This window comes from Rhinopithecus bieti, unplaced genomic scaffold, assembly GCF_001698545.2.
Source record: "Rhinopithecus bieti isolate Rb0 unplaced genomic scaffold, ASM169854v2 scaffold_31525, whole genome shotgun sequence".
Lineage (NCBI taxonomy): Eukaryota > Metazoa > Chordata > Mammalia > Primates > Cercopithecidae > Rhinopithecus > Rhinopithecus bieti.
Genome location: NW_016813514.1, coordinates 283,886 through 293,368, shown reverse-complemented (window position 1 = coordinate 293,368; position 9,483 = coordinate 283,886). Strand labels below are relative to the sequence as shown.

At 40.6% G+C, this 9,483-nt stretch overlaps 1 pseudogene; it reads left to right on the top strand.

Annotated features, from left to right (window-relative positions):
* The first annotated feature begins 4,125 nt into the window (after positions 1 to 4,125).
* Positions 4,126 to 8,861, top strand: LOC108512971 (SLA class II histocompatibility antigen, DQ haplotype D alpha chain-like; annotated as a pseudogene).
* Positions 8,862 to 9,483: the final 622 nt, after the last annotated feature.

Here is a 9,483-nt window from a genome sequence, read left to right as displayed (position 1 = left end):
CATCTAATAACATGACTTAAAAATAAATGATATGGGCCGGGCGCGGTGGCTCACACCTGTAATCCCAACACTTTGGGAGGCCGAGACGGGCGGATTACGAGGTCAGGAGACTGAGACCATCCTGACTAACATGGTGAAACCCCATCTCTAATAAAAATACAAAAAAATTAGCCAGGCGTACTGGCGGGCGCCTGTAGTCCCAGCTACTCGGGAGGCTGAGGCAGGAGAATGGCGTGAACCCGGGGGGCGGAGCTTGCAGTGAGCCGAGATGGCACCACTGCAGTGAAGCCCGGGCGACAGAGCAAGACTCCATCTCAAATAAATAAATAAATAAATAAATAAACAAATAAATAAAATAAAAAACAAATGATACAAAAATTGACAGAAATGAAAATATAGATAAATTTGCAATCATAGAGATCTTAAATGCTTCTCTCAATAATTGGTAAAAGAAATAAACAAAAAATCAGGAAAATATATTAAACAATTGAATAGCACTAATAATTAAATCAGCCTAATTGACACTTATAAGACATTAGAATATGCGATGGCAAAATACATATTATTTTCAGGTGTACATGAAATATTCATCAAGGTAAACAACATACTGAATATAAATTTAGTCTCAAGAAATTCAACAGTATGAAAATTGGGTAGAGTATGTTCTCTGACAAAAAAAAAACCCTCAACTAAATTAGAAAGCAGTACCAGACTAATAACTAGAAAATCCCCTAAATATACAGAAATTAATCAACACACTACCAAATAAGCCACAGGTCTCAGAGGAAATTACAAAGGAAATTAGAGAATATTTTAAGTGAATGATCATAAAGTTCATTATATCAAAATGCAGAAGATAAAGCTGAAAGAGTGCTTGAAGAGAAATTAACTTCTTTAAATATATATATCAGAACTGAAGGGAAGTTTAAAATTAATGATGTGAGCTTCTACCTTAACAAGGTAGAAAAAGGAAAGCAAACTAAACCTAAAGAAGATAGAAGAAGGTAGAAAGAAGGAATTAAAAAGCAAAGACTTGACCCATCGATGATAGACTGGATAAAGAAAACGTGGCACATATACACCATGGAATACTCTCAGCCATAAAAAGAATGAGTTAATGTCCTTTGCAGGGAGACGGATGAAGCTGGAAACGATCATCCTCGGCAAACTAACACAGGAACAGAAAATCAAACACTGCATGTTCTCACTCATAAGTGGGAGTTGAACAAGGAGAACACATGGACACAGGGAGGGGAACATCACTCACCGGGGCCAGTTGGGGAGTGGAGGGAAAGGGGAGGGAGAGCATTAGGACATATACCTAATGCATGCAGGGCCTAAAACCTAGATGACAGGTTGATAGGTGCAGCAAACCATAGTGGATGTATACCTACGTAACAGACCTGCATGTTCAGCACATGTATCCCAGAACTTAAAGTAAAATTTTTTTAAAAAATGATTAAATATTGCAACAACAACAACAAAAAAAAGAAGGAATGAATAAAAACAAAACCAGACAACAATGAAACAGAAAACCAGCAAACAGAAAAATTAACACAGCTGGGCTGGGTGTGGTGGCTCACACCTGTAATCCCGGCATTTTGGAAGGATGAAGAGGGAGGATCATTTGAAGCCAAGAGTTGGAGACCAACCTAGGCAACACAGTGACACATCCTCTATACAAAAAAATGCAAAAATTACCCAGGCACAGTGAAACACGTCTGTAGTCCCAGCTACTCCAGAGGCTGAGGGAGGATAACTTGAGCTCAGAAGTCGAGACTGCAGTGAGCTAGGATCACGCCACTGCACTCCCACCTGGGCGACAGAGTGAGACTCTGTCTCTTAAAAACAAAACAAAACAAAAACACAGAAAGCCAAAGATGGTTCTTCAGAAAGATTAATAAAATTGATAAACTCCTAGGAAAGAAGAGAGAAACAGAAATTACCAGTTAGAAAAGGAGAATAGGACTGTCATTACAGATGCTTGAGACACTGAAGGGATAAAAAGATACTGGGAATAACTATGCAGACTATTTCAACAACTGCATTTACATATATAATTTAGTTTTAGCATACTAACGGATTATGAAGTAAGACCATTTCCATTTCACAGAGAAAATTGCTGGGTAAAAATGACATACATCAATTGTCCAAGGTGGTGCAACTGATTAATGTAAACGAGAACAAGTATTTAAATTCCAGTTTTTGTTATCATGAAATCGATGCACTTTCTGCAAGTTCCATCCAGTCTCTGTTATTATGATGGAATTTTAACCACTGTTGGATTTTGAGACCATAAAGAGGCCATGGAACTGATAATAAAATGCAAAACCCTTGAACAAACTACAGATATTTCTGTTATATATGTTGACTACGACTCATTTGAATGCTTTTCACGGAATGTTTTTCTCAGAAAACCTACATTCATATAAATAATGATCACTTAGCAGACTAGTCAACTTAATTACAGTATTTACATTAAATAGCATTATCAAAATATGTTTCTAAGTATTTTAGAATACTAGCAAATTATTAGGAAATTTACATGATCTAACCTTGCATCTTTTCCATTAAATTACCAGGAGAAACATTTTGTTTTCTTTAGCAGACAAAAGAAAATCTCATGTTGTTCAGTGTCAAAATGATATTCATTCCTCTCACTTGAGTCAATGTACTAATAATTTTGCATTGTTACATGTAAAGCTAGCATATTAGGCTCAAAACCAACTAGGAAGTAGTCAAATGTGTAATGCATAGGTGAGATCGAAGGCAGGCTGAAAGTCAGTATACCAAGTCTCCCCAAACCTTGCAGAGGCTGCATACACAACACACACACACACACACACACACACACACACACACACCCATTATCTAGTAGCAGGACTTTGGCTGGACTAGTCTTCAACTGAATCTGAGCTCTGAAGCTAGGCTCTCACTGTTTGATGGTGTTCTGATCCTATGTGTGAAAAACCACAGCCTACCAAATGAATTTATAACTAAATATTTTAAAGTAATAATAGGCAAAATCTAATGGCATCGCAAAAGTAAGTGGTCAGTTTGCTGTTGGAATCTCAAGAGATTTCTGCAAGATAGGAGGTAGGTTAGAATGGTGTGAGGAAAATCCTGCAGTTGGCTGTACAGAAAGTTGGAGGCTATAGTAGATTCTGAATGGAACAAAGAGGAAAACACCTCCATGTTCATAGAGGGGCATGCTGGAGGGAACAGTGAAGACCATCAGAAACTTCATATGTTTATCACTTTATCATTAATTGAGACAACTCTCATTGATATACATCATTTCCACAAACTTCCACTGAATATAGATAGCACCAGGCACAGATCATAAGAAGCACGCCAAGCAGAAAAAATCAGGATGAAGAAAAGGGTGTATGAATGGTTAATATGGATGGTTCTACATGATGTTACAACTCTATATGACATTACACATTTTTAAGCATTTGGAAAATATAGACGTTTAAAATTCTGGGGCTTTTAGGAATACAAGTGAAGAACTCGCTTAATTGAAAGTACAGAAGAAGAAAAAATAAGATGTTCCTTGGCTCCTATTAGTAGAGATTTTTTTTTTTTTTAGAACAGAGCTAACCAGAAATGTAGAAAGATACGTGATAAGCAGAATTGCTGTCTATTGTGTTTCTCCTGTATCCCAGTCACCTAAAGCATAACAGGTGTGGAGACATGTGGAGTGGGGTGTGGTGGGGTACAGCATAGTAAAGGTTTCTTAGGGGCTGGGTGCAGTGGCTCACTCCTGCAATCCCAGCATTTTGGAAGGCTGAGGTGGATGGATCATTTGAGGTCAGGAGTTCCAAACCACCCTGGCCAACATGATGAAACCTCGTCTCTACTAAAAACACAAAAATTAGCCAGGTGTGGTGGCGGGCACCTGTAATCCCAGTTACTCGGGAGGCTGAGGTGAGAGGATCGCTTGAACCTGGAAAGCAGAGGTGCACCAGGGAATTCCTATGATGGGCTGAAACGTGGGACAGCTTAGGATTGGGCTCCACCTATATGGTTTCTTCTCTCTTTTGATCACTTTCCTTGCACAGTTCTTATGGCTGCTCCACTCAGAACAGCCACCCCTGAGGAGACAATTGGAGGAGAATGACCATGAACACAGCTCTGATTCTAGGAGTCTTTGCCCTGACCACCATGATAGGGCCCTATGGAGATGAAGACATTGTGGGTGAGTGCACAGTTGAAGCATGTGGATTCAGAATTGTGAAAGAGAATGGCGGCCGGGCACGGTGGCTCACGCCTGTAATCCCAGCACTTTGGGAGGCCGAGATGGGCGGATTACGAGGTCAGGAGATCGAGACCATCCTGGCTAACACAGTGAAACCCCGTCTCTACTAAAAAATACAAACAACTAACTGGGCATGGTGGCGGGCGCCTGTAGTCCCAGCTACTCAGGAGACTGAGGCAGGAGAATGGCGTAAACCCGGGAAGCGGAGCTTGCAGTGAGCCGAGATCCAGCCACTGCACTCCAGCCTGGGCGACAGAGCAAGACTCCGTCTCAAAAAAAAAAAAAAAAAAAAAAAAGGGAATGGCAAGAAACTGTGAATCAGGTTGTTGGCCTCAAGAGGTAGTCTGTGAAGCCCCAGCTCCTCTCAATCTGAATTGTTATGTTTATGAAGCCAAATCCCAGCCTAAAATCAATGCTTAGTTAGTAGACCAAAGTGAATTCCATAAGGTCCACCTGTCATTGATGTGTTCACCAAGGGCATTATTTTCTTTCTAATGTCAGAACCATATAATATACTCCTGAACATTATTTGGCACTGATTTATAATAGCTACTGGTATTACAGATGTTTCTCCAGATAGATTTGCTTTCCTTTAACAGCCATTTATGATTCTACTACTCCTAACCTACTCTAAACTGTTTCTCAAAACTATTATTAATTTTATTTTCATTTTGTCTGATTCCTTTGGGCAACCAGGTCCATAAACTTTCTTTGCCATGTAGAAAGTAGCATGTCATATTCTTTGTTTTCAACATAATCTATATTTTCCAAGTTTGGGCTTGGGAGGTGAGGAGGACAAATTTTATTGAAGATTGTTGGAATTGGAGAGATTAAAATAATTAACTGAGTGACATTGAGTATGTCAATTCACTACTTTGATCTTCGTATTTCTCATATGTAAAATTAATTGTCTCATTGTTCTAAGAAATGCATAATCTAATAAAGTAAGTATGCAGATGTGTATTTTAATGTCAAAGAGCACACGGCAGCCTGGGAGGGGCCAGGGTCGGGACCCAACCTGGGTGCATCAGTGGCTGCGCAGTCCTTAGGTACTGCATCTCCTGCCCCCTCCTCACCGCCCTATGCCTGACCCACCACAGCCGCTGGGCATAGAGCACACCACCCATCCCAGGAGAGGGAGTTGGATGACCATCACCTGCTAGACATGCTCACCTACCTGGAGGCCTTCTGGGGCTGCATGTGCTTCACGCTGCTGGAGCTGGTGGGCTTGCCTCAAGCTGTTATAAATCACCTCACTCCAACCAATGGCTGCCCACGGACTGCCTGGGCCCTGCAATGGGTGTCCTCTACGAGTGCACTTGGCATCTGCCCAGTGCCTCTGCAGCTGCCCCACCTGTGTCCTCCTGGCCATGTTCTTCATCCACTATGTACAATGGTCCTTGTTTTCCCACTTCTGACTCCAGAAGGAAAAGCAACGCCACTCTGTTCATGTATATTGGCATTCATGTTCTGTACCTATAACAGCTACTGGCCAAGCAGGTACTTGAGCCAATATGCAATATGCTGATGACTGGGTAACAGATTTGGGTTTTCTAACAAGTTTTGTCTTGTGGATAATGGGAAGGCTGATAAACATCTCCATTCCGATCCTATCCTAAGAAATCTCAGAAAACCAGAGGAGGCTGGACACAAAATATCAAGAGGAGGCCTGTTTGAACATAAACTGTGGCCATCTATTTGCAAGAAATTGAGTGGCATTGCCAGAAGCATTGGAATCAGACCAACTCATCTTGAATAGCACCTGCGTAAAATGAGGCTGAGACCTGCTGGAATGCATTTCCAGGGGACTTGGCATTCTTAGTCACAGGATAAGATAGGAGGTCAGCTGGACTGCTTTCACAGATACCTTGCTCATAAAACAGGATGCAGTAAAGAAGCCAGTCAAAATCCACCAAAACCAAGATCCAAGATAGCAACCAAAGAGACCTCTGGTCTCCTGACTGCTCATTATATGCTAATTATGATGCATTAGCATGCTAAAAGACAGTCCCACCAGGACCATGACAGTTTACAAATGCCATGGTAACGTCTGGAGATTATCCTATATAATCTAAAAAGAGGTAATTTAATCTAAAAAAGGTAATTTACAGATTAGACGCCATCCCCATAAAGCTACCAATGACTTTCTTCAGATAATTGGAAAAAAGTACTTTAAAGTTCATATGGAACCAAAAAAGAGCCTGCATTGCCAAGACAATCCTAAGCCAAAAGAATAAAGCTGGAGGCATCATGCTACCTGACTTCAAACTATACTACAAGCCTACGGTAACCAAAACAGCATAGTATTGGTACCAAAACAGAGATATAAACCAATGGAACAGAATAGAGCCCTTGGAAATAATACCACACATTTACAACCATCTGATCTTTGACAAATCTGACAAAAACAAGCAATGGGGAAAAGATTCCCTATTTAATAAATGGTGCTAGGAAAACTGGCTAGCCATATGTAGAAAGTTGAAACTGCATTCCTTCCTTACACCTTATACAAAAATTAATTTGAGATGGATTAAAGACTTAAATGTTAGACCTAAAACCATTAAAAACCCTAGAAGAACACCTAGGCAATACCATTCAGGACATAGGCATGGGCAAGGACTTCATGACTAAAACACCAAAAGCAATGGCAACAAAAGCCAAAATTGACAAATGGGATCTAATTAAATGAAAGAACTTCTGCACAGCAAAAGAAACTATCATTGGAGTGAACAGGCAACCTACAGAATGGGAAAAAATTTTTACAATCTACCCATCTGACAAAGGGCTAACGTTCAAAATCTACAAAGAACTTAAACAAATGTACAAGAAAAAATCAAACAACCCCATCAAAAAGTGGGCACAGGATATGAACAGACACTTCTCAAAAGAAGAAATTTATGCAGCCAACAGACACATGAAAAAATGCTCATCATTAGTGGCCATCAGAGAAACGCAAATCAAAACCACAAGGAGATACCATCTCACACCAGTTGGAATGGCAATCATTAAAAAGTCAGGAAACAACAGGTGCTGGAGAGGATGTGGAGAAATAGGAACACTTTTACACTGTGGGAATGTAAATTAGTTCAACCATTGTGGAAGACAGTGTATGTGGCGATTCCTCAAGGATCTAGAACTAGAAATACCATTTGACCCAGCCATCCCAATACTGGGTATATATGCAAAGGATTATAAATCATGCTGCTATAAAGACACATGCACACATATGTTTGTTGTGGCACTATTCAAAATAGCAAAGACTTGGAGCCAACCCAAATGTCCATCAATGATAGACTGGATTAAGAAAATATGGCACATATACACCATGGAATACTATGCAGTCTAAGAAAGGATGAGTTCATGTCCTTTGTAGGAATGTGGATGAAGCTAGAAACCATCATTCTGAGAAAACTATCACAAGGACAGAAAACCAAACACCTCATGTTCTCACTCATAGGTGGGAATTGAACAATGAGATCACTTGGACACAGGGTGGGGAATATCACACACCAGGGCCTGTAATGGGTTGGGGGAGGGGGGAGGGATAGCATTAGGAGATATACCTAATGTAAATTACGCAATAATGGGTGCAGCACACCAACATAGGACATGTATACATATGTAACAAACCTGCACGTTGTGCACATGTACCCTAGAACTGAAAGTATCATAAAAAAAAAGAATGTTCCCAAACTCTTGGCCTCTTGGCATGCATGTGTGCTCATGCACACGTTCAAGCACACAGACATAGACCCACACACACAATTATCTGTAAATTCCCAGAGGCAGGGAAGTGTTTTGATGCTGATAAGATGAAGGTTGCACTTAGTTTTGAAAGGACAGGAAAATCTCACAAACAGCTAGGGAATTGTGAATGGAAAGGCTCCCCTAAAATGATCAATAAACTCAAGGCATGGTAATCATAAACTCATATAAGTTCATTGTCTTTTCTGTAGAAATTCCTGCAGTGTCTGGCTTTCCCAAATCTTCTGTGGTCTTGGATGTTCCCAACACTCTCTTCTATCTAGTGGACAACATCTTTCCTCCTGTCATCAATATCATTTGGGTTTACAACGGATGCTTAGTTCCAGAAGGTATTTCTGAGACAACCTTCTACCTCAAGAGTGACCACTCCTTCCTCAAGCTCAGTTACCTCATTTTTCTCCCCTCCACTGATGATTTTTATGACTGCAAGGTGGAGCACTGGGGCCTAGAAGAGTCACTCCTCAAGCACTGGGGTATATTTAAATCCATCATGGTGTATATATCCTCCAATTCTATCCCAAGTCCACATTGCCTTGCCTTATGACCTTTAGCCCTCATTGCCACAACTTCATTTCCCACAATTGCAAAATTTTGTAATGATCGACTTCACTCGTCTCCCAAAGTCTAGGTGTCTTGTACACTTCCAAATGCACACACCAGTTTCCTCATAGACACACAGTATCCCGTGACCCTATCTGTTCCTTTTTTCAGAACCTGAGATTCCCACCCCATATGTCAGAGCTGATAGAAACCATTTGGTGTAAACCAAATCTGCATGCTTAGGTTGGCTGCAGGCCTCATGGGCATTGTGATGGGCACCATCCGCATTATCTGAGGTCTACATTCACATGATGTTTCCAGCCCCCAAATCACCACATGAGTTATGGCCTGGAAAACAGGAAGGTGAGGACTCAGACATGTCACACCTGGAGCAATGTATCTGGAAGAAGTGAAGCTGGGAGTGGAGGATTCTCATCTTGTATATCTAAATGTGTCTGAAAAAGTTGTGGGCAAATTGGAGACTGGGTTGACCTTGAGACAGGACCATGGAACCCACCAATCTCATATGACTTTGTGCTTCAGGTAATCAGTCTTTTTATTATTTTTTTCATTTTATTTTATTTTTTTGATTCTGTATTTTTTATATATGTTTTATTTTTTTCCATCAAAAATTACTTTTCCTGTTTATTTTATTTTTTTTTTATTATTATACTTTAGGTTCTATGGTACATGTGCATAACGTAAAGGTTTGTTACATATGTATACTTGTGCCATGTTGGTGTGTTGCACCCATCAACTCGTCAGCACCCATCAACTCGTCATTTACATCAGGTATAACTCCCAATGCCATCCCTTCCCCCTCCTCCCTCCTCATGATAGGCCCCAGTGTGTGATGTTCCCCTTCCTGTGTCCAAGTGATCTCATTGTTCAGTTCCCACCTATGAGTGAGAACATGC